Source organism: Tasmannia lanceolata, unplaced genomic scaffold (assembly GCF_043159265.1).
Source record: "Tasmannia lanceolata isolate RefF3 unplaced genomic scaffold, GAP_Taslan_0.1 ptg000026l, whole genome shotgun sequence".
Lineage (NCBI taxonomy): Eukaryota > Viridiplantae > Streptophyta > Magnoliopsida > Canellales > Winteraceae > Tasmannia > Tasmannia lanceolata.
Window position 1 is genome coordinate 4,040,508 of NW_027518703.1, and position 25,453 is coordinate 4,065,960.

Consider the following 25,453-nt stretch of genomic DNA (forward strand, 5'->3'; position numbering starts at 1 on the left):
TAATATCACAGAATCTTTCTTTACTTAGTGGTTTGGTAAAAATATTCGTAAGTTGATCATTGGTATTGATATAAGAAATAGTAATATCTTCCTTTCAAGAATGATCTCTCAAGAAATGATGTCTTATATCAACATGCTTAGTTCGGGAATGTTGAATTGGGTTCTTGGTTAGGTTGATTGCACTTGTGTAAATTGGGTTCTTGGTTAGGTTGATTGCATTTGTGTTATCACAATGAATTTGAACACATTTGGACTTCAAATCATAATCTTCTAAGGTGTTCTTCATCCACAAAATTTGTGCACAATATGCTCCGGCAGCAATATACTCTGCTTCTGTGGTGGACAGAGCAACAGAGTTCTATTTCTTGCTGAACTAAGACACCAAGGATCTCCCTAGAAATTGACAAGTGCCACTAGTACTGTTTCTATCAATTTTACAGCCGGCAAAGTCAGCATCGGAGTATCCTACTAGGTCAAAAGAATTTGACTTCCCATACCATAGACCTCAGGTATTTGAATATCCATTTTACAGATAGTAAATGAGATTCCTAAGGATCTGACTGAAATCTAGCACAAAGACAAACACTAAACATGATATCCGGTCTGCTAGCAGTCAGATAGAGAAGACTCCCTATCATTCCCCTATACCTTTTCTGGTCAACCTTTGGTCCAATCACATCTACTGCTAATTTTGAAGATGTACTCATAGGAGTGGACTTTGGAGGAGAGCTTTCCATTCTAAATTTCTTTAGCAGTTCTTTTGTATACTTTTCTTAGTTTATGAAGATCTCATTTTCCAATTGGTGGATTTGTAGACCAAGAAAATACTTGGGTTCTCCCATCATGCTCATTTCAAACTCATTTTGCATGCATTTGGAGAATTCTTCACATATACTCACATTAGTTGACCCAAAGCTAGTGTCACCTATATAAATTTGGACTATGAGTATGTCTTCACCCTTTCTTTTGATAAATAATGTCTTATCAACCTTTCTCATCTCAAATCCTTTGTCTAGTAGAAATGAACTAAGCCTTTCATACCAAGCTCTAAGAGCTTGCTTCAATCCATATAGGGCTTTGTCCAATCTAAAGACATGATCCGGGTGCGTGAAGTCTGCAAATCCAGGAGGTTGTTCAACATATACTTCCTCTAAGATATATCCATTTAGAAATGCACTCTTGACATCCATTTGATATAACTTGAATCCTCTATAACAAGCATATGCAAGAAGCATTCTGATGGATTCCAACCAGGCTACTGGGGCAAAAGTCTCATCATAATAAATACCCTCTTCCTAGTTGTAACCTTGGGCAACTAAACGGGCCTTATTACTTTGAAGATCACCATTTTCATCCAATTTGTTTCTATAGACTCATCTAGTTCCCATTACAGGATGATCTTTTGGCCTAGGAACTAATTGACATACCTTGTTTCTTTCGAATTGATTTAGCTTTTCTTGCATGGCAATCATTCAAAATTCATCCATTTCTGCTTCTACAATGGATTTAGGTTTAATTTGTGAGATAAATGCTAGGTGATCACAAACAGTCCTAAAATGAGACCTAGTCCTAACTCCCTGTGATACTTCACCAATAATTTGAGTAGAGAGGTGGCTTGCAATGATTCTTTTTCCTTTTGGATCTGCCTCATTCCCTCTATATTCAATTGATTCATCTTAAATATCAAGATTTTTCAAAGGATTAATCAAGGTGGAGGTGTTCTTTTCACAAGCTACAGGGTGGACTTTATCTTCATCATCTAGATTCACTGTCACCCTCTTATCCTCACTTCGTTCATCAAATTTGACATGTATAGCCTCTTCTACTGTCAAAGTCCTTTTATCGAATACTCTATAGGACTTACTTCTAGTTGAATATCCTAAAAATATTCCTTCATCTGCTTAGGATCAAATTTGTGAAGATTATCTTTTATGTTTATAATATAGCATTTACATCCAAAAATCATAAAGTAGCTAATATTGGATTTTCTACCTTTCCAAAGCTCATACGGTGTTTTGCTAGTGTGAGGTCTTATTAAAACTCTATTTATCACATGGCAAGCTGTATTCACAGGTTCTGCCAAAAAATGTCTAGATATGTTATTATCATGAAGTAGTGTTTTAGCCATTTCTTGTAAGACCCTATTTTTTCTTTCTACCACACCATTTTGTTTAGGGGTTCTTGGGGTTGAGAAATTGTGATCATAAGCTTAATCTCTCTTGTAGGCCTTAGGGTTTTTTTGTGTAGATAATGGGTTTGTATTACGGTTTTTTCTCACGGATATTGGCTGGGTCAGTATTAGGGTGTTTTCCCATGGTTAATGGCTGGATCTGTAATAGGGTTTTTTTTCACGCATAATGACTATGCATGACGGTTTACGGATTGACTTGTCGCCCTCTTTTTTTCTCTTCATTTTTGTAACTCTTTTTTCATTGTTTTAAAATATTGATAGATGGGAAATGATATCCCTCTCTGACGGATAAAATCCCCCTCCCCCAACATTATTCGTTAAGTTTTAAAGGCAATGAAAATGTTAAAGGAGGTGAATTTATCCTCAAGCAGTGAAACATTCTCACATAAACCGTTAAAGGGGGGAATCTTATCTATTTAGGGGGGGGGGGGGAGGATTTCATTTCCCTTGATAAATTGCTTTCCTTTTTATTTGAAAAATCTGTTGAAACCACCCATCATTGAACTCTACGGCCATGTTCGTTTCAGATTGTGACAACCGATTGTTAGCTTCAGACCTATTATCGGACTAAAGTTTAAATATAATTTTGAGTTCAATAATAGAATTTGGGCACGCAATCAGTTGTCACAATCTCAAATGCCCTATTAATAGAGAGAGAAGTAAACATACAAATGGAGATGGAATTAATAAAAATGAATGAGACGACGGTTTTGAAAGAAAATGCAGAGAGACCAACCTCTATGCTTCAAATGGGAGATAGAAGAAGAAGGGAGGGTATTTTCATAATTTTGAAAATGACCGTTTATTTCTTAATGGCTACTTGGCATTGCTGGTGTTAAAAGTCAAACCAGGTGTCCATGTAATAAAAAGGGGTGAATATATCAGCTCCCTTTTGCAAATAAAGCAAACATGACTTCTTTTCATTACTTGGGACACCCTGATGCACTTTACCTTTGACTACAAAAGTTGGGCGTTCATCACATGCGATGGATTTAAGGGATCTAATTGGCATCGTACAATGCAGCCCGGGTACCCCAAGTAATTAAAAGAGGTGCATTTATCATTTCCCTTTTGTTATGGTATCACACAATATTTCTTTGTTTGCCCACCATTTCACATCTTATGTTTTAATGGGAAGCACACCATTTTACACCCATGCATAGCATAGGGGCTGAACACTAGTATGTGTGTTGTTGGCGCCGGCTGATGAAAAGCCAGCAACTTGTTAGGAGTAGGTTTTGGCTTGCCCCTTTCTTTTTATTAGTAAGATAGCTTTGGAACCCTATACAAGGGGCACAAGAGTTGCAAAACCTTATGGACAACCTAATATTCTTGCAGAATATATAGCTCTACAATTAAAGAATAGAGTTTCGTTTCGAAAGGCAATGAAAAAAGCTATTGAATTAACTGAACAAGCTGAGGGGGGGATGATTTGCTAGCGACCATCGTAGAAGGCATTTCGTGGATGGGGCTGTTGCATGTGAGAGCAGCCACACATGCTCACTTTTCAGCTATTTTTTGTCTTCATTCATGATGTGGTTGTGAGCTAGAGCTCACAAACACAGGGGGGCACATTGTTTGGATGATCCAAAGCATTCATTTGATACGCCCTCATATAGATAGGGTGTGCCCAAAAAATCAGCTTCATAGGATCATCCTAATCCTTCCATTTGTGGAGGTTAAATGGATGGGTATAAACCTCCATAAATCTTCCCATTCCTTGTCTCAGCAAACTACCTGTAAATCTGCAAAATTTAATACATGTCAAAAACATGTAAACAAATGGAAGGAGATGCCATCATATATATATATATATATATGACATTATGTATTTAAAAGAGTTATATCCCATAAACATACCCAATATTGATGGCAGTCTCCATCTTATCTCCGGTTAAAATCCAGAGTTTTATCCCAGCTTGTGCAAGCTTGTCAATGCATTCAGGAACCTGAAACACATGGGAGAACATAATCACTTCCAAACGATAACTGATGTCTAAAATGTTTGACTTATATCATGTCTTAAGATCTTCTACCCACCACCATTCAAGAAAAAAAAAGACCTTCTACCCACGCCATTTTAAAGTTTGTCTTCACCAGCTGTGGCACCAATAAGAATCAAACCCTTCTCTATCTTCTCTGCCACTTCATCAATCTTTTCATCTCGATCTGCACTGACTGAGTTCTTGGCTTTACCGAATTCCTTCTCAAACTTCCTTACAGTCTCTGCTAATTGGAATTAAAACAATTAGATGTAAAGAATTTAATCATGCCTGAAGTTTTTATTAATATCTAGTAACGAGTAATGCTTTAGTAAGTTGTAGATCACAAAAACATCGGCACCTTTGGAGAGTAGCAACAACTGGGCCTCTTGGTTTCTTACTATCACAGACTTCCGCCTTTGGGAGCTATTAATAAGATATTCAAAAGCTAATATGATCTGCAAACAGGAGTTGATGCTTAAATAAACAGACTCCTGTAAGTTATTACATCACCTTGATCATAATAGATCAACATGACAGACCAAAAAAGAACTCACAATAGCAAAATTTCTCTATTATGCACTAACAAAATGATGAATATTACCTTTCAACTTTCATGCCAGACATGAGATCCGACTCATGGAGTTAAATACTTGTATGTGTCCTCTGGTAAAATTCAAAACCAAGTTATCTGGCAGCAACCACAAAGCTCGCCTCATTTGGGGATTTCAGCTTCATTCAAAAAATTTCACGTCTTTTCATCCCCTTTAGGCCGTATGAAAGATCGCCATTACGCGAAAGTAATTTTCAATAACATATTAATGCGTTCATCCTCGAAGTTGAAGCCTTTAACTGACGGTCTTGCATCTGACCGTACCTCGGCAAGATCCTAATTCCTAACTTTCAATCTCTTGAACCAAAGGTGAACATTTTCTTCTGGCCATAGCCTTCTCTACCTTTGTAGCGCCACCACCATAAGCCTTTCCAGCCACAGAACATTAAATGAACTCCATGGAATTGCAGGTTAGAGTGCCTGTCTTATCTGCATGTCAACGTGATAGATTGTGAGCCTCCTCATAATGCATGTGCACATCTTGATTGATGGAAATGGTCTGCGAAATTTTGTCTATTTCTATCAACACATACAAAGAGATGGAAATCAAGTAGCCATACAACATGAAGGCTAGATGAAGTCAGTCCCATCAATCCTCTTGTTTCCCTCGATAATATATGTCTGGTCACAACTACATATCAAAAGCATGTCTCTGTTGCTATCCATCCTTCAATTCATTTTTTTGCGTTTTGATGGAGACTTTACTTTTCAATCTATTAGATCATCATTTCTTGCTTTAGTACTACCCAAATCACACGTACTCTTCTCTCCAAGTAGACTTTTGATTTTCTCAATTCATTAGAAAAGACAACGAATAAAGGTAGGCTCTTCTCCATTGTTGGATGCCAATTTCTAGTAGTGATGAGGTTGATTTGAGGCAACTGGGCATCACGCCCCAAACCACCTACCATGGCTTAGAACATAACAGCGCCACATACCTGTAAAGTTGCCTTCACAAGCATGCAAGGCTAGCAATAAACAAAACCATGCTCCACAAACTAAATCCAAATAACCATTCAACCTCAACGTAAATAAATCAATTACAATCCATATTCGATCTCTCCCATCCCAATGCTAAAGAAAATAAAATAAATGAGTCTAAAGCTCTATGTTACTCACTAATAACCTAATAAAGCAAATAATGAAATCTTCAAATAATCCTCCCCCGCAGCTCCAACGTCAAGCTAGAATCACACCTCAGGATCTGAAATTTGTTAAATAAGAGTGAGCTAAACGTGCTCATGTGATGTAATAAGAAACTACACTAACAGATATGGCATCAAAAGCAAAAGAAATCAAAATACGGTAAGGCATTCAATGATAACAGTAATTGGTAGTTCAATGGACATCAATTTCAGAAATAAGGCATCATTCAATTTCAATATTCGATATGGGTGTCAAATTCGATAGGTCGGAGTTTCTTGAGACATCGATAGTGCTATGTTTATTGATTCGATATCTGTCTACTATATGACAGTAATTACACTGGCCAGTGGTATCTAAGTGCCAAAGGTATTATTCATCCCCCCATTTGCTAAGGGTCTAGAAATAAACTAGCATCTCAAGAAAAACTGATTCGATATTCAGAAGGGTTAGGTATTCAACAATAGCACTTTGGTTACTAGCACCCCATTCGCTAACCCATCAGTATAGTCTCTTACTACTCACCTCGATTGAAGCTTGAAATCATTTTCACATTACACATTGGTTACCTACAATCAATAGTATTGGTATTCTACATGAGTTCCATCATTAATATCAGTCCTATTAGGCATATATACCCTTCCATTGACACAAGACACTCTTTGGTGTCTAATCGGAAAAGACACGGTAACTCGTCCTAGGGTTCTTTTTAGTATTATGAAATTATCATCATTATAGCGTCTTCAAACTTTTTTTAATCTATTTTTATCATAAAGTACGTCTTTTTCAGAGTCCATACAGTACAAGATCGTCAAAAACAGATAAGAGACGACGAAGATATGAGTTTTTGAAGTTTAAAAGAATTTCAGCGTTCGGACGTCCGACTAGTGTACCTTAGGAAGTCCAGAAGCCTTCCGAAGATGCAAGCTGGAGAAGCAATTCTACTGGTACCCCTTCAGAAGTCCTAAGCTATGCTTCGGAAGTCCTAAGGTCGCAAAGTGGGTTTTCAGCAGAAATTCCAGATTCGTCCTGAAAACTTCAAAAGGCAATAACTTTCTCGTTCGACCTCCGTTTCGAGCGTGGTTGGATCCGTTGGATTCATATCGACGAGAGGAATCCATCTAATCCAATTTCATACTCCAAAAGTCTAAGATTTATTTATCATAATTAATCTAAGCTTTTTCGGGATTAATCTAAACCCTAAATATTCTAGTTCCATATTCTAAATTCTATTCTCTTAGGGATCTATGAATCCATCTCTAGATCAACACACACCAATATTAACAAATTAATCTTATTCTTTTCTTTAGTTCTCTTAACTACGCAAACAATTAAGAGTCAAATTTTGCAGACGAAGGCTCTACAATCGATTCTCCCACGCCATTCTCACGAACTTCTCTCTCTTCGAGGGCTACAGAAACGATTAGGGTTGAATTATGTTCTGCAGAACCATAAAGGATGTATTTATAGTTTTCAATTAAGAGTCCTAACCCTAATAGGATTCTAAGGACAAAAATGCCCTCCCTTTTCAAAGGTCGACGAAAATTTAAGTCGGGGTATTTTGGGTATAAAAATCTCGGATATTACACCGGGACTGCTAATGGTTCAATTCAAGAGGAACCATAACTCTCTTGAAGACAAAGTCTCCTTTGTTGTAAAATTCTCTCCTTATTTTCATTGTAATAAAACTACTTAAATAAAATAGCAAAGTAGTTACACATAAACCATCAACTTTCCCACTTGCAAGACATATCATCAACAACAACAAAACACACATAGACTACCCTACACATAACTCATAACCACATAATAACTACATTCTAACGAACCCCATTTTACATCACTATAATGCACATATTACTATCACATTTATATAGTCCCGTTTTACATAGATGCATACCTTCCTGCCTCAAATCGCTTAATTACTGTTTTGATCCTTTACTATTAGAGGATAGCCTATAGTTTTCTAAACTAATCCTAAACAACAACCCATTCATAGGAAAACAAAACAAAATACCGACGAAAAGATATCTTCATCAATTTCAAACTCCTTATAACAACTGCCATCTTATCACTAAATGAACCTCATAAATTAATTGGTTGCCCAGATGACGAAAAGCGGTGTTATGGCCTTGTAAAAAACTAAGGAGCTGTGGTGTTGTATACCAGCCAAACTGGTTCAACAAGAATAAGAAAACCCAGTTAATATGGAGATTATCTTCTCAAATAATAGGGTAGACTTTGTCTATTCGATGGCAGATGCGGCAATGGTAGGGGAAATTCCTCTCAGTTTTGTAGAATTCTCTACCACTCACGAGATCTGCCATGAGATCCATCACTTCGATCCAACCACGCTCACTGAGCTGACCCTGATTGGGTGGCTGATTGCAGCACCAGAGTCTACAAGCCATGTGGCATGTTGTCTGCCTAATCCCAGCATAATGTAATAGGTTTTAGGAACAACTAGAAATCTATTGCATCACCATTACATCAAGAACCTGATAAAGCCAACTTCAACACTTGTTATTGAAGATGTAACCTAACCTGGACTAAAAATAGCGGAGAGCCTATAGTTTTCTAAACTAATCTTAAACAATTACCCATTCATAGGAAAACAAAACAAAACACTGATGAGAAGATATCTTCATCAATTTCAAACCCCTTCTAACAACTGCCTTCTTATCACTAAATGAACCTTGTAAATCAATTGGCTGCTCAGATGATGAGAAGCGGTGCTATGGCCTTGTAAAAAACTAAGGAGTTGTGGTATTGTACACCAGCCAAGCTGGTTCAACAGGAATAAGAAAACCTAGTTATATGGAGATGGCTGATGCAGCAAGGGTAGGGACTGGCTGATGCGGCAAGGATAGGGGAAATTCCTCTCGGTTTTGTAGATTTTTCTGCCCCTCTCGAGATCTGTAGTGAGATCAATCACTTCTTTTGAACCACGCTCACTGAGCTGACCCTGATTGGGTGGCTGATGCAGCACCCGTGTCTACAAGCCATGCGGCATGTGATCTGCCTAATCTCAGCATCATGTAATAGGTTTTAAGAATGACTAAAAATCTATTACATCACCATTACATCAGGAACCTGATAAAACCAACTTCAACACTTGTTATTCGAGATGTAACCTAGCATGGACGAAAAATAGAGGAGAGCCTATAGTTTTCTAAACTAATCCTAAATAATTACCCATTCATAGAAAAACCGAACAAAACACTGACGAGAAGATAACTTCATCAATTTCAAACCCCTTCTATTAACTATCATCTTATAACTAAACTAGTTGCAGACCCGTGCATTGCACAGAACGAAAAACAAAGAAATTTTTGATAAAAGATAATTGAAGAAATTTTTCATAAAATTGTAACATTTATGGTCAATTTTTTTTTAATAGTATCTATGAACAACTTTCTTTTGCCTTGCTATTGAATCAGGACAACTTTCTTTTGCAGACGAAAAAAATTTAAGATTATATTCTTATTAAGTGATTTCCAAATTAGAAATCAACTTCTTATAGATAAAGACTACTACCAAAACCTCGCTATTGATCAGCAAATAAGATTAAGGAAAATTGGGAAGAAAAAAGTCAAGAACAATGCCGCCTTGGGAATGTAGATTTGTCTTAAATGTAAGAAGCACTTTCACATCACAGCCTCTTACCTAAAATAACAATATCTGATCGAGCTCACGCACAATGATTGTGAAGAAGAAAGTAGGCACAATCCATAAAAGAGTCACGGTATCAAATCCTGGAGTGCAGATATGAACTCACTTTTTGAAATTAAAAAAATAGTGGCTTCCCAGGAGCCGGAGGTGAGTATGAATGACGATTTGAGGGATTAATTATAATAATAATAAGGGATTTGCTAGTGATTTTCCAAGAAAGGCATTTCGCGACTGGCTTTTAAATATTATTAAGGTTAAACCCCATGAGTACCACAATCCACTTGCTCTGCTTCCTTAATGTAAATCTCAAGCAAAAAATTGAATCTTTGATGGGGCTAGTACATACAGCATAAACTAAAACATATAAGCGTAGACCTGAGGAGTAAAACATAAAAGCATAGACATGAAAAAGAGAACAACATGTAAACGTACTACAACATAAAAGCATAGACATGAAAATGAGAAAGGAATAATATATTACATACTTCATTTGTAATTTGATCGGATAGTAGGCTAGTAGCCATGGATTACAATTCCCAAAATGCTCTGACCACCCAATCAAAAAGTGTAATACAAAATGAGTTCGCCTCATTGTGAAAATATGGTGGATGTCAGTAGCCTATATTTATTTTGATATTGAATAGTACAAAGTTCAGTTGCTCATAAAATCAGAGTGCAATCTCTTATTAAAACCAAATTATTTTTTCCATGATACACTACAACATCAAAGAATGAAAAGCTGCAACAGTGTTAAAACCTATGTAATGGGCTATGCATCCGTGAAAACACATACAGATGAAAGCTATCTTTTTTCTTTGAACTGGAAAAAAACTATTTTCAAAGCTATTTTCTCACTATGGCAACTCCGATGTCCATAAGAAAAAATACTGTGCAAAGCTCCCTAAGCATTAAAACTCTCATATAATAGATCATTCTACATACCTGAGGCCTTCGATTTTTTCCTGCTCGATTCACAATATACTAATGTCTTATCCATCAATTTTGATTGCCCTGGGAAGAGATAGAGAAGTAGCATTAATCATCCCAATTCACGATGATGTAAACCCACTTCAGGATGTCAAGGACATATGTAATGGTGAAAACTGAAGAGGATGTTTTCGTCAAGGAGAAGCACTCTAAATATACATCTTATAAAAAAGAGAGGAGGGAATTACAAAAGCATTGGTTAATGTCCTGGTCCCAAATTGAACCTGCAAAAGTAGAGCACAAGAGATTAATATGCTAGATTCACAAAGATCCGTGGAGAATTACACTTTAGAAAAAAAATATAAACCGATGAGGCGATAAGATTCTTACCATATTTGGATCATGTTGATCTTTGTTGCAGCCATCCTGCAAACCATTTATAAGGATTGAGATGACTACCATCTTTATTTGGTCATGGCTCTGGTACGGTTTCATCATGAGAAATATGTGATGTCAATTCTGGAGTCTTGTGGCTATGCCGCCAAGGAAGCCATGGCGTGGGCAGAGAAATGGCTGCGAAATGACTTACAACATGGGCAAAAAAAGTATAAATCTAGGAATACATAGGGTTGTTTATTGAGATACGTTTTTGGGAATAAATCTAGCCTTTTACTTTCGTATTGATTGACCATTTTTTTCTTACGAACTGGATTTTCGGAATGTGATTGTACTCGAGTTTAGAAGGTGAAACGTTGTGGAACAGCTTTTGCAATTCGACTTTTGTAATTTTAAATCGGGGAAAAATATATGGTGAAACGTTGTGGAACAACTTTTTGCAATTCGACTTTTGGAATTTTAAATCGGGGAAAACTATATGCGGGGTACAATAGGGGCTGACACTTGGCACCACCACAGCTTAGAGGATTCCACTTTATATATATAGGATAGGATGAACCTCGTAAATTAATGGGCTGCTCAGATGACGAGAAGCGGTGTTATGGCCTTATAAAAAACTAAGGAGTTGTGGTGTTGTACACCAGCCAAGCTCGTTCAACTAAAATAAGAAAACCTGGTTAATATGGAGATTATCTTCTCCAATAATCGGGTAGACTTTGTCTATTCGATAGAAGATCAACAAGGGTAGGGGAAATTCCTCTCGGCAAGGATCCAACCACGCTCACTGAGCTAACCCAGATTGGGTGGCTGATTGCAGCACCCGCGTCTGCAAGCCATGCAGCATGTGATCTGCCTAATCCCAGCATAATTTAATAGGTTTTATGAACAACTAAAAATCTATTACATCATGAACCTGATAAAGCCAACTTCAACACTTGTTATTAAAGATGTAACCTAGCCTGGACTAAAAAAAGCAGAGCCTATAGTTTTCTAAACTAATCTTAAATAATTGCCCATTCATAGGAAAACTAAATAAAATACTGACAAGAAGATATCTTCATCAATTCCAAACCCCTTCTAACAATTGCCTTTCTATTACTAAATGAATCTTATAAATCAATTGGCTCCTCAAATGACGAGAAGCAGTGTTATGACCTTGTAAGAAACTAAAGAGCTGTGGTGTTGTACACCAGCCAAGCAGGTTTAACAAGAATAAGAAAACCCAATTAATATGGACATTATCTTCTCCAACAATCGGGTAGACATTGTCTATTCGATGGCAGATGTGGCAAGGGTAGGGGAAATTCCTGCCTATTTTAAAGAATTATCTGCCCCTCACGAGATCTGCAGTGAGATCAATCACTTCGACCCAACCACACTAACTGAGCTGACCCTGATTGGGTGGCTGATTGCAGCTCCCGTGTCTACAAGCCATGCGGCATGTGATCTGCCTAATCCCAGCATCATGTAATAGGTTTTAGCAAACAACTAAAATTCTATTACATCACCATTACATCAGGAACCTGACAAAACCAACTTCAGCACTTGTTATTCCAGATGTAAACTAGCCTATACTAAAAACAAAGGAGATCCTATTGCTTTCTTAACTAACCATAAACAATTACCTATTAATAGAAAAACAAAACATAACACCGACAAGAAGATATCTTCATCAATTTCAAACCCCTTCTAACTACTGCCGTCTTATCACTAAACGAACCTTGTAAATCAGTTGGCTGCTCAGATGACGAGAAGCAGTGCTATGGCCATATAAAAAACTAAAGAGATGTGGTGTTGTACACCACCCAAGCTTGTTCAAGAGGAATAAGAAAACCCAGTTAATATTGAGATTATCTTCTCGAATAATTGGATAGAGTTTTCTATTCGATGGATGATGCGACAAGCGTAGAGGAAATTCCTCACAGTTTTGCAGAATTCTTTGTCCCTCACGAGATCTTCAGTGACATCAATCACTTGGATCCAACCACGTTAACTGAGCTGACTGATTGGGTCGTTGATTGCAGCACCCACGTCTACAAGCCATTAGGGCTGCAACTCGGGTCGGGTTTTGGAGAACCCAACCCTACCCGAGAAATATCTCGGGTCGGGTCGGGTCGGGCTTTTTTCGGAAAACCCAAGATTCCCAAACCCGGCCCTACCCATGATAAATCTCGGGTCGGGTTTTTTCACGTTGACGCAATTTTTTAAGGAAAATTCTTATTTGGCAAGGCAACTCAACTCATAGAAGCATAAATCACACTCACATTACACTTGAATCAAACAATGTTGTAATCAAACAATGTTGTAATTACAATCAAACAATGCTGAATCAAACACTTGAATCAACTCAATTCATAGAAGCAGAAATTACACTCACATACAATAACAGTGGGTGCGTGGGTTTTCACTTTTAACTTTTAACTAACAATAGAAAAAAATGTACATACTATAACTTATGTAACTCGGGTCGGACCCCTTCAAACCCGGCTCGACCCAAGATTCATGCGGGCTTTTGAATGCTAAACCCGGCTCGACCCGAAACCCATGAAACCTGAACCCAACCCAGGCTATTTTCGGGTCGGGTCGATGCGGGTCGGGTAAAACCCGGCTCGAGTTGCAACCCTGCAGCATGTGATCTACCTAATCCTAGCATCATGTAATAGGTTTAGGATAAACTAAAAATCTATTACATCATCATTACATCAAAAACATGATAAAACCAACTTCAACACTCATTATTCAAAATGTAACCTAGCTTTGACTAAAAAAGGAGAGCATTTACTTTTCTAAACTAATACTAAATAATTACCCATTCATAGGAAAACAAAATAAAACGCTGACAAGAGGATATCTTTATCAATTTCAAACCCCTTATAAGAATTGCCTTCTTATCACTAAATAAACCTCATAAATCAATTGGCTGCTCAATTGACGAGAAGCGGTGTTATGACCTTGTAAAAAACTATGGAGCTGTTGAGTTGTACACCATCCATACAGGTTCAACAGGAATAAGAAAACCCTAATATGGAGATTATTTTCTCCGAGATTATCTTCTCCAATAATGGGGTAGACTCTGTCTATTCGAAAGCAGCTGCGGCACGTGTAGGGAAAATTCCACTCGATTTTAAGGAATTCTCGGCCTTCACGAGATCTAAAGTAAGATCAATCACTTCAATCCATCCATGCTCACTGAGCTGACCCTGATTGGGTGGCTGATTGAAGCAGCCACGTCTATAAGCCATCCGGCACGTAATCTACGTAATCCCAGCATCATATAATAGGTTTTAAGTAGAACTAAAAATCTATTACATCACCATTACATCAGGAAACCTGATAAAATCAAATTTGATACTTGTTATTCGAGATGTAACCTAGCCAGGACTAAGATTAGAAGAGAGCCTATGGTTTTCTAAACTAATCCTAAACAATTACCCATTCATAGTAATACAAAACAAAACACAGACGAAAAAATATCTTCATCAATTTCAAACCCCTTCTAACAATTATAGTCTTATCAATAAATGAACCTCGTGAATCAATTGGCTGCTCAGATGACGAGAAGCAGTGTTATGGCCTTGTAAGAAACTAAGGAGCTGTGTTGTTGTACACCAACCAAGTTGGTTCAATAGAAATAAGAAACCGAGTTAATATGGAGATTATCTTCTATAATAAACGGGAAGACTTTGTATATTCGATGGCAGATGCGGCAAGGGTAGAGGAGATTCCTCTCGAATTTGCTGAATTCTCTACCCCTCACGAGATCTGCTGTGAGATCAATCACTTCAATCCAACCACAATTCTACCCCTCATGAGATCTACAGTGAGATCAATCACTTCGATCCAACCACATTCACTGAACTGAACCTGATTGGGTGGCGTATTGCAGCACCCGCGTGGACAAGCCATGCAGCATGTGATCTGCCTAACCCAATTTCATGTAATAGTTTTTGTGAATAACCAAAAATCCATTACATCACCAATACATCAGGAACATGATAAAACCAACTTCAACACTTATTATTCAAGCTGTAACCTAGCATGGCCTAAAAATAGAGGAGAGCCTATAGTTTTCTAAACTAATCCTAAACAATTACCATTAACAGGAATACAGAACAAAACACTGACGAGAAGATATCTTCATAAATTTCAATCCCCTTCTAACAACTCCTTTCTTATTGCCAAATGAACCTCGTAAATCAATTGGCTGCTCAGATGACGAGAAGCAGTGTTATGGCCTTCTAAAAAAACTAAGGAGTTGTGGTGTTGTACACCAGCTAAGCCGGTTCAACAGGAATAAGAAAACCCAGTTAATGTGGAGATTATCTTCTCCAATAATCGGGTAGCCTTTATCTATTCGATGGCAGATGCGGCAAGGGTAGGGGAAATTCCTCTCAGTTTTGAAGAATTCTCTGCCCCTCTCGAGATCTGCATCGAGATCAATCATTTCGATTCAACTACGCTCACTGAGCTGACCCTGATTGGGTGGCCAATTGCAGCACCCGTATCTACAAGCCATGCGACATGTGATCTGCCTAACCCTGCATCAAGTAATAGGTTTTAAGAACAACTAAAAATCTAGAACATCACCGCTATATCAGAAACCTGATAAAACCAACTTCAATACTTGTTATTCGAGATGTAACGTAACCTGGACTAAAATTAGAGGAGAGTCTATAGTTTTCTAAACTAATTCTAAATAATTACTCATTCATAGGAATAAAGAACAAAACACTGATGAGAAAACATCTTCGTCAATTTCAAACCCCTTCTAACAAATGTCTTTTTATCAATAAATAAACCTCGTAAATCGATTGGCTGCTCAGATGACGAGAAGCGGTGTTATGGCCTTGAAAAAACTAAGTAGCTATGGTTTTGTGCACCGGCCAAGGTGGTTCAACAGGAATAAGAAAACCCGGTTAATATGGAGATTATCTTCTCCAATAATCATGAAGACTTCGTCTATTCGTAGCAGATGCGGCAAGGTTAGGCGAGATTCCTCTCGATTTTGCAAAATTCTATGCCCCTCACAAGATCTGTTGTGTGATCAATCACTTCGATCCAACCACACTCACTGAGCTGACGTTTATTGGGTGGCTAATTGCAGCACCCACATCTACAAGCCATGCGGCATGTGATTTGCCTAATCCCAGCATCATGTAATAGGTTTTAAAAACAACTAAAAATCTATTACATCACCATTACATCATGAGCTTGATAAAACCAACTTCAACACTTGTTATTCAAGATGTAAATTAGCCTTGACTAAAAATTAAGGAGAGCCGATAGTTTTCTAAACTAATCCTAAACAATTACTCATTTATAGAAATACAAAACAAAACACTAACAAGAAGATATCTTCATCTATTTCAAACCCTTTCTAATAACTACCGTATTATCATCAAATGATCCTTGTAAATCAATTGGTTGCTTAGATGACGAGAAGCGGTGTTATGACCTTGTAAAAAACTAAGGAGCTTTGGTGTTGTACACTGATAGACATTCAGATCGATCACTCTCCATTAAACCAGAGATGAGTCAGAGAAGTGAAGAAAGGAATGCTAACCTGCAACACAATCAAAGAGGAAGGAATAAACAACAACCGATTTGGATGAGAGATTATGTTGTTACTAAGTAATGATGGTAATTAGGTAGTAAATGAGAGATTAGTTAGTTTCAGTTTCTAGAAGAGAATATGCCAGTTGTAAGAGAATCAATTAGTGTCAGCCAGTTTGTAACTAACTGACAGTGACAGCTTCTCCATAAAAGAGCATCACTGATGTAGAAAAGGGCGGAGAACAACGAAATACTTTTGTCTTTTCCTTTTCTTCTTCTTCTTCTTCCCTTCCTTCTTTCATATTACTCTGTTTTTCCTGCAACTTTTCTTCAGATATAGATTTGAATCTATCAAATTCGTATCATACACCAGCTAAGCTGGTTCAACAAGAATAAGAAAACCCAAGTAATATGCGGATTATCTTCTCCAATAATCGGGTAGACCTTGTCTATTCGATGGTAGGTGCGGCTAGCGTAGAGGAAATTCCTCTTGGTTTTGCAGAATTCTCTGCCCCTCACGAGATCTTCAGTGAGATCAATCACTTCGATACAACTACGCTCACTGTAATGGCCCTTTTCGCAGTTGGAATGGAGAGGGGTATGTTGGACACCTTAGGCTGGTTTCTCTCTTCTTCACATGGGCATGATTGCATAAATTCAAAGACCCAACGCATAGACAAGAAAACCACTGTTAAATTTGATTCCCATATCCATTAAACTCAATGTTGCTTGGAAAATTACAAAATAAAAGGAGGTAGATGATGCTCACTGCACCGGTTGCAAGAGGAGAAAGAACACACTGTTCTATTCACTCCCCTCACCATGCACAACTTCACTAGCTGTGTGATGTTCTTGGTTATCAACGAAACATAGTAGAAAATTTGCATAATGCTCTCATCCTTCACCATTTGTTACTTATAGCCTAATTACACCTACCCCAAGACATATGGGTGTCTTTATCAATTCGACCCCCTTCTTTAGAGAATAACCAAGAGAGTGCTGCCCATGGATGGACACACCGGGTGCCACTATCATTTCAGGTCCATGATGAAATTGGCCAAAGAAGCCTTGCATGATCATGTACTTCTTGACCCAATGCAACAAAAACGTTCAACTCACCCATACATGGGTGCCAATGTCATTTCTTCCCCAATGAAGAAATATTACAAAATATGTCCATCTCTTGGCCCCTTTGGACACTAGATGGCCCGTGGGCCCACATCCTAGAAAGAGATTCCCATTCCAATGTCCCCACAAGTGGGCCACTTCAATACGATCCAACCACACGAAAGATGCTCAAATACACAAAAAGGGCCCAACACAGCCCGATCCTTACACATCCACCCGGTCCACAACACTTGATCAATGTTCCTAAAAAGGAACATTACAAGATGGCACTTTGGCCCTTATTCTAGAAAGGGTCTCCCACTCCATATGCCCCACAAATGGACCACCTCCACACGATCCGGCCCCACGGATGATGCCCAAACACACAAAAGGGGCCCCACACGGCTCAAACTTTGCACCTTTGTCTGATCTTCGGCCCACTGAGTGGTCCCACACGACCCAATCCCTGTGTTTCCATTTGATCCATAATACTTGATCAATGTTCCTAAAAAGGAACATTACAAATCTCCCCTTCCCGAATTGCTTGCCCCCAAGCAATTGGAAAAGAAATGATACTACTATGTCATTGTGACGCCCGCGATCGAATGGGAACCTTGGTGGTACGTTGGGATCATGTGCTTGAAGTTGCCCATGAGAATGGAGAAAATAGCAACGACAGCCCTTTCGATTGATGTTGGGGTCCCATGTCAGTTCCACAAGATAGGGGGCAATTACGAATTGAGCTCCTCTATACGGCATGATCACATGTGCCCATGCCAATGTGAGGGTCAATGAGTGAGCGATGTGCCAAGAAACATCCCCATCATGGGCCACAAACTCTTGTAATAAATCACGTACCTTGATTGCCTCCTCTTTATACGGAGGAACATCAATGATATGCACTTGAACGCTTGGTCCCTTGTCTGTAGCATCACCCCTACTATCACTGTGATCATCAACAATCACTTCACACTTGGTATTTGAACCAGCCCCAATCATATCAATATGCACTGGCGTATGCTGTGTTAACGGTGGTGTTGGCGTCGGCATGCAAGTTAGTAGTGGTGGTGTTGGTCTAGGAGTGCAAGTCACCATCGCACTCGCTTCGCTCTCCACCGATGTCGTAGTATCCTTTTGAGCCATTGGCATGTGTGGATGGAGGGTTGGTGTATCTATATTAAGACGAGTAGAAATGGCCCTCTCCAAATTATGGGACTCGGTCACTGCCCCGAAATTGTCACCCCTACTAGAGTGAGTTGACAACCGCTCCAAAGCCTCGAGTATGGTGCTTTCAAGGCGGGCAAAGCGAGTGTCGATAGCAGCGGCGAAGCATGCTACCAACCGCTCCTCTAAATCATTGTCCCTAGACCACCTCTGTGTTGACTCCATGAGGTCTTTTCGAATGAGTCCACTTAGGAGAAAGTAGTCAATCTAATAGCTGTAGTTTTCTCACAGACCACGCAACAAATAGTTGGAATGCAGTCCCTCATAGGCCACACGACAAATAGTTGGTATGCAGACTAGAAGGCCTTGCTATCCATTGTAGAAAATCATGTACAACGCTTGCATTTCTAAGATCCAGTCCCAACTGCTTCTAGGGTCAATGCTTGATGCCTCATAAGAGGGGTGGCATGCCAAGTGCTCCAATCAGACCAGTCAACAAAGATGGAGTATAGATGTGCCAACTACACATTCAACTATACATGCCCCTCTCACAAGCAATAGGTGTACAACTTCAAGCTTCAACTTGGCGCATGCGGCCTCGTGGGCAAACATTGACACAACACAACCCACCTAATAACAGCACTTTCAACAACTACAGATGTGTCACAGACCAAACAATAAGCACTTGTTGTGCATGCCTTTCTAACGTCTCACAGGGCACCCAACAAATGGTTGGTGTGCAGGTTCGAGCAAACAAGTTGTGTTGAATAAGGTATGTAGGTTTACGCTATGCCCCTTCACAATATGGTTCGCATAGACGTTTCTTCAAACACCTGGTGGGCATCACTGCTGGAATGTCCCTGCAAACAATAGTTTGCAAGTCTCTTTGAGGCATTTCATCAAACATCAAGGAGGCGTCATTGCAAGAGTATTTCTGCAACTTTAAACTGCCTAGAACCGTGCCCTTCACTGGAGAATTTCCTCAAACAGTTGGAGAGTGTTGTAGGTAGAGCAATTCGGTCACCCAATGCGGACCAAACATTGCTCCATTTTCATCGCAGCTCTTGTGTGACGTCGACTATATCATCGGCAGGAGGCTTTTGCAACAAATAGTTGGCAGGCTTAGTGAAGCATTTCATCGAACATCTAGGGGCGTCCGTGCCTTGGCATTTCAGCAGCCCAAAACTGGCTAGAGCTATGCACTTCTCTTCAGCTTTTCTACAAACAGTTGGTGTGCAGTCCCATTTTGGATGTGCAGTCCCTCATAGACAACTCGATGAATTGTTGGTGTGCCTACGAAAATACCTTGATACCTTGTTGTAGTAGCTCTTATACAACACTTGTGTTTGTAATTTCTGTCCGCGCAATCACCGTTTCAAGGAGCGATGCTTGAAGTCTCACAAACTTCCCAACAATAATGGTTGTGCAAACTCCTTTGATGTCTCACAGAGCACCCAACAAACAATTAGCATGCAAGCTTTATAGATTGGGGTGTGCTGTTTTGAGTTATGCCCCTTCCTATACGGTTTGCATAGCCCTTTCTTCAAGCAGTCGGGGTACACCACGGATGATAGTTGTCCCTTTGTAGAATGGTTCTTGTAGGACTTTCTTCAAACACCTAGGGGCGCCAATGGAGGAATGTCACAACAACTCAAAATTTGCTAGTCTCACTTGAGCAATTCGTCGAACACCTAGGAGGTGTCAGTAGCTAGGCTTCTTTTTTTTTTTCTTTTTTTTTTTTTTCAGCCCAAACACCGACCAGAAAACGTATTTGCTCTTGGGCCTTTTCTCAAACAGTTGGTGGGCGTTGTTGCAAGTGTATTTCTGCAGTTCTAAACTGCCCAGAACTGTTACCTTCACTTGGGAATTTCCTCAAACACCTAGGGGGCGTAGTGGATGGAGCAATCAAGCCACTAAAAGCTGTCCAAACGTGGACCAATTTTCTCGCAGCGCATTTCTGAGTTCCCTTGGGCACCAAGGCTGGCAGGATGATGCTTTGATACCACTTGTAATGGCCCTTTTCGCAGTTGGAATGGAGAGGGGTATGTTGGACACCTTAGGCTGGTTTCTCTCTTCTTCACATGGGCATGATTGCATAAATTCAAAGACCCAACGCATAGACAAGAAAACCACTGTTAAATTTGATTCCCATATCCATTAAACTCAATGTTGCTTGGAAAATTACAAAATAAAAGGAGGTAGATGATGCTCACTGCACCGGTTGCAAGAGGAGAAAGAACACACTGTTCTATTCACTCCCCTCACCATGCACAACTTCACTAGCTGTGTGATGTTCTTGGTTATCAACGAAACATAGTAGAAAATTTGCATAATGCTCTCATCCTTCACCATTTGTTACTTATAGCCTAATTACACCTACCCCAAGACATATGGGTGTCTTTATCAATTCGACCCCCTTCTTTAGAGAATAACCAAGAGAGTGCTGCCCATGGATGGACACACCGGGTGCCACTATCATTTCAGGTCCATGATGAAATTGGCCAAAGAAGCCTTGCATGATCATGTACTTCTTGACCCAATGCAACAAAAACGTTCAACTCACCCATACATGGGTGCCAATGTCATTTCTTCCCCAATGAAGAAATATTACAAAATATGTCCATCTCTTGGCCCCTTTGGACACTAGATGGCCCGTGGGCCCACATCCTAGAAAGAGATTCCCATTCCAATGTCCCCACAAGTGGGCCACTTCAATACGATCCAACCACACGAAAGATGCTCAAATACACAAAAAGGGCCCAACACAGCCCGATCCTTACACATCCACCCGGTCCACAACACTTGATCAATGTTCCTAAAAAGGAACATTACAAGATGGCACTTTGGCCCTTATTCTAGAAAGGGTCTCCCACTCCATATGCCCCACAAATGGACCACCTCCACACGATCCGGCCCCACGGATGATGCCCAAACACACAAAAGGGGCCCCACACGGCTCAAACTTTGCACCTTTGTCTGATCTTCGGCCCACTGAGTGGTCCCACACGACCCAATCCCTGTGTTTCCATTTGATCCATAATACTTGATCAATGTTCCTAAAAAGGAACATTACACTCACTGAGCTGACCCTTATTGGGTGGCTAATTGCAGCACCCGTGTCTACAAGCCATGCGGCGTGTGATTTGCCTAATCCAAGCATCATGTAATAGATTTTAAGAACAACTAAAATCTATTATATTACCATGAACCTGATAAAACCAACTTCAACACTTGTTATTCGAGATGTAATGTAACATAGACTAAAATTAGAGGAGAGTCTATAGTTTTCTAAACATTCTAAATAATTACTCATTCATAGGAATACAGAACAAAAGACTGACGAGAAGATATCTTCATCAATTTCAAACCCCTTCTAACAAATGTCGTTGTGTCAATAAATGAACCTCGTAAATCAATTGGCTACTCAGATGACGAGAAACGGTGTTATGGCCTTGTAAAACTAAGCAGTTGGGGTGTTGTACACCAACCAAGCTGGTTCAACAGGAATATGAAAACCCAATTAATATGGCGATTATCTTCTCCAATAATTGGGTAGACTTTGTCTATTCGATGGCTGGTGCGGCAAGGGTAAGTGAAATTCCTCTCGGTTTTACAAAAATCTCTCCCCCCATGCGATTTTCAATGAGATCAATCACTTTGATCCAACCACGCTCACTGAGCCGACCCTAATCGGGTACCCGATTGCAGCACCCACATCTACAAGCCATGCAGCATGTGATCTGCCTAATCCCAACATCATGTAATAGGTTTTAAGAACAACTATAAATCTATTACATCAAGAACCTGATAAAAGCAACTTCAACACTTGTTATTCGAGATGTAACTAGCCTAAACTAAAAATAGAGGACAACCTATAGTTTTTTAAACTAATCCTAAACAATTACCCATTCATTAGAAAATTGAACAAAACACTAACGAGAAGATATCTTAATCAATTTCGAACACATTCTAACTGTTGCCGTCTTATCACTAAACGAACATCGTGAATCAATTGGCTTCTCAGATGAAGAGAACCGGTGTTATGGCCTAATGAAAATTTAGTAGCTATGTGTTGTACACCAACCAAGCTTCTTCAACAGGAATAAGAAAACCCAATTAAGATGGAGATTAACTTCTCGAATAATCTGGTAGACTTAGTCTATTCGATGGCTGATGGGTCAAGGGTAGAGGAAATTCCTCTCAGTTTTGCGGAATTTTCTGCCCCTCACGAGATCTTCAATGAGATCAATCGCTTCGATCCAACCACGCTCACTGAGCTGACCCTAATTGGGTGGCTGATTGTAGCACCTGTATCTACAAGTCATGCGGCATGTGATCTGCCTAATCCCGGTATCATGTAATAGGTTCTAGGAACAACTAAAACTTATTACATCACCGCTACATCAGGAACCTGATAAAACCAACTTCAACACTAGTTATTCAAGATGTAACCTAGCCTGGACTAAAAATAGAGGAGAGCTTATAGTTTTCCAAACTAATCCGTAACAATTACCCTTTCATAGGAAAACAAAACAAAACACCGTCAATTTCAAACCCCTTCTAACAACTGTCTTTTTATCACTAAATGAACCTCATAAATCAATTGGCTCTCAGATGATGAGAAGCGATGTTATAGCCTTGTAAAAAAGTAAGGAGCTGTGGTGTTGTATGCCAGCCAAGATGGTTCAACAGGAATAAGAAAACACAGTTAATATGGAGATTGTCTTCTCCAATAATCGGGTAGACTTTGTCTATTCGATGGCAGATGCGGCAAGGGTAGGGGAAATTCCTCTTGATTTTGCAGAATTCTCTGCCTCTCACGAGATCTGCAGTGATATCAATCACTTCAACCCAACCATGCTCACTGAGCTAACCCTGATTGGGTGGCTAAGCACCCACGTCTACAAGCCATGCGGCATGTGATCTGCCTAATCCCAGCATTATGTAAATCTAGTATTCTATGAACTGAACTATCCCCTTGTCCGTGTGTCCAAGCAAAATGTGGTAATGGATCAGGTGGTGGGATTCAGAGATGTTGGGAAGGAAGAACTTGGAAGAGATTGAGTTGAATAAGACGTCGGTGTCAGGTCGGAATCCAGGACGAAGTTCGTGCTCAGGGTCAAGTCGGAGTGTGGGAGTAGGTCGGAATCCGTGATCAATTCGGAGTATGAAATCATGTATGAATCAGGGATCAGGTAGGACTCTGGGATAGGGTGGGAGCCATGGATAGGGTGGGTTTCCTACGTTGGGTCCTTGATAGGGTCGGTGTCCCTGTTGGGTCGGTGTCCTTAATAGGGTTGGTGTCACTAATAGGATCGAGTGTCCCTGATGGCATGGGTTTCCTTGATAGGATCGTTGTCCCTGATGGGGTGGGTGTTCTAGAGGGCGTTGATTTCTTGGATGGGGAACTAGAAGGGCTGAGGCGGGAGTTGTTCTTGAGCAGTTCGAGCTTGCTTTAGAAGCTGTTGGCTAAAAGAACCAACCTCGAAATAGGAATATATTTCCTTCCTCTTTAATGAAGAAGAAGGTTGTGGTTCCTTCCCCTTCAATGAAGAGGAAGGTTTCCCTAGTGTGAGAGTTAGTTCTAGTGACTCTTCTTGGGGTTGGGATAGGTTAGGGAACTGAGAAGGGGGTTGGGGTTTCCTCAGCCATGGAAGAAAAAATGATAAACAACAAAAAAAAGGAGAAGGGAAGAAGAGAAGATGAATATTACCTATCATAATTAAATAGAAGTTTCTACAAAACTTCTAACAGAATGACAGAGCACAGAATTGTACGAAAGAAGAATAATAGTACGTGCACATAATTCTGTTAAATAGGAATAAATGATTTGTAAAACTATTTGATTTTCTCATTTTGTCTGGGTGTGAAAATGAACAAATCCCCCACGCCACTGTAGACACCCCCATTTTGACCGGACACTAAACCATCATGTTTAAATAAAAGTCTCTCAAATTATTGAATTAGGGTCTCAAAATTCACCCTATGGTAGGTTAGGATCCCAATAAGGACTCTACAAAATTTTGTTGAAATCCGCCAAAAATTACCTAATAGGACGAGCCTAGTTAGAATTGTAGTGTAAAAGGGAAGTGTATTATCTAGTAACCCAACCAACTTGTACACTAAAGAAGAAAGGGGGGTGAGTTTAGTTAAGTCAAAAGAGCACTTTAGCTTAAGATCTAAGCTACCTAGTTTAAGGGGGGTGGTTTATCCTCACTGATTTTCTATTAAACTTTTTTTCCCAAAGACCACTCAACTCAGCAATGCAAAGCTAAAAACATATAAAAAAGGGGCTATCCAGGAAAGAAAAGGGGTAAAAATTAGTGAAGTTTTCTATAAATAGGGAAGAATGGTAGAGATTTCTCATTTTTAGTTTTCATTTCCCCTTTTTAGAGAGAGAAAGTCTAGGGGTTTAGAGAGAGAGAAAGAAAGAGAGATAGAACTAGGGTTTGATTTTCCCCCCTCTGGTCACCTTCTCCGGCAAGCTTGCTAGTGCTCCAGTCAACAACTTTCCTTTGCTTTCCTTGTTTACTCCACATTCCAGTCGTCCTCTTCATCTTGCCTCCTCACATGAGATCTTAGATCTACACCCTAAAATCCTAGAGATCTCATTCTTAAACACTAATCCTTCCCTACAAGTTTCAGATCTGATCACTTTTCATTTCAATTTTGACTGATGATCTTCGATTTAAGCATTTTTAGCCT

The 25,453-nt window shown here is 39.5% G+C and overlaps 1 long non-coding RNA gene across 1 annotated transcript; it reads right to left on the reverse strand.

Annotated features, from left to right (window-relative positions):
* Positions 1-3,442: 3,442 nt before the first annotated feature.
* LOC143858736 (uncharacterized) lies at positions 3,443-11,379 on the reverse strand. Its single transcript, XR_013239024.1, has 8 exons — positions 10,919-11,379; positions 10,777-10,812; positions 10,544-10,612; positions 4,778-5,990; positions 4,535-4,631; positions 4,232-4,417; positions 4,052-4,140; positions 3,443-3,936 (listed from the first exon to the last, which is right to left on the reverse strand). It is a non-coding gene; the product is annotated as an uncharacterized LOC143858736 (long non-coding RNA).
* Between the last annotated feature and the right edge of the window lie 14,074 nt (positions 11,380-25,453).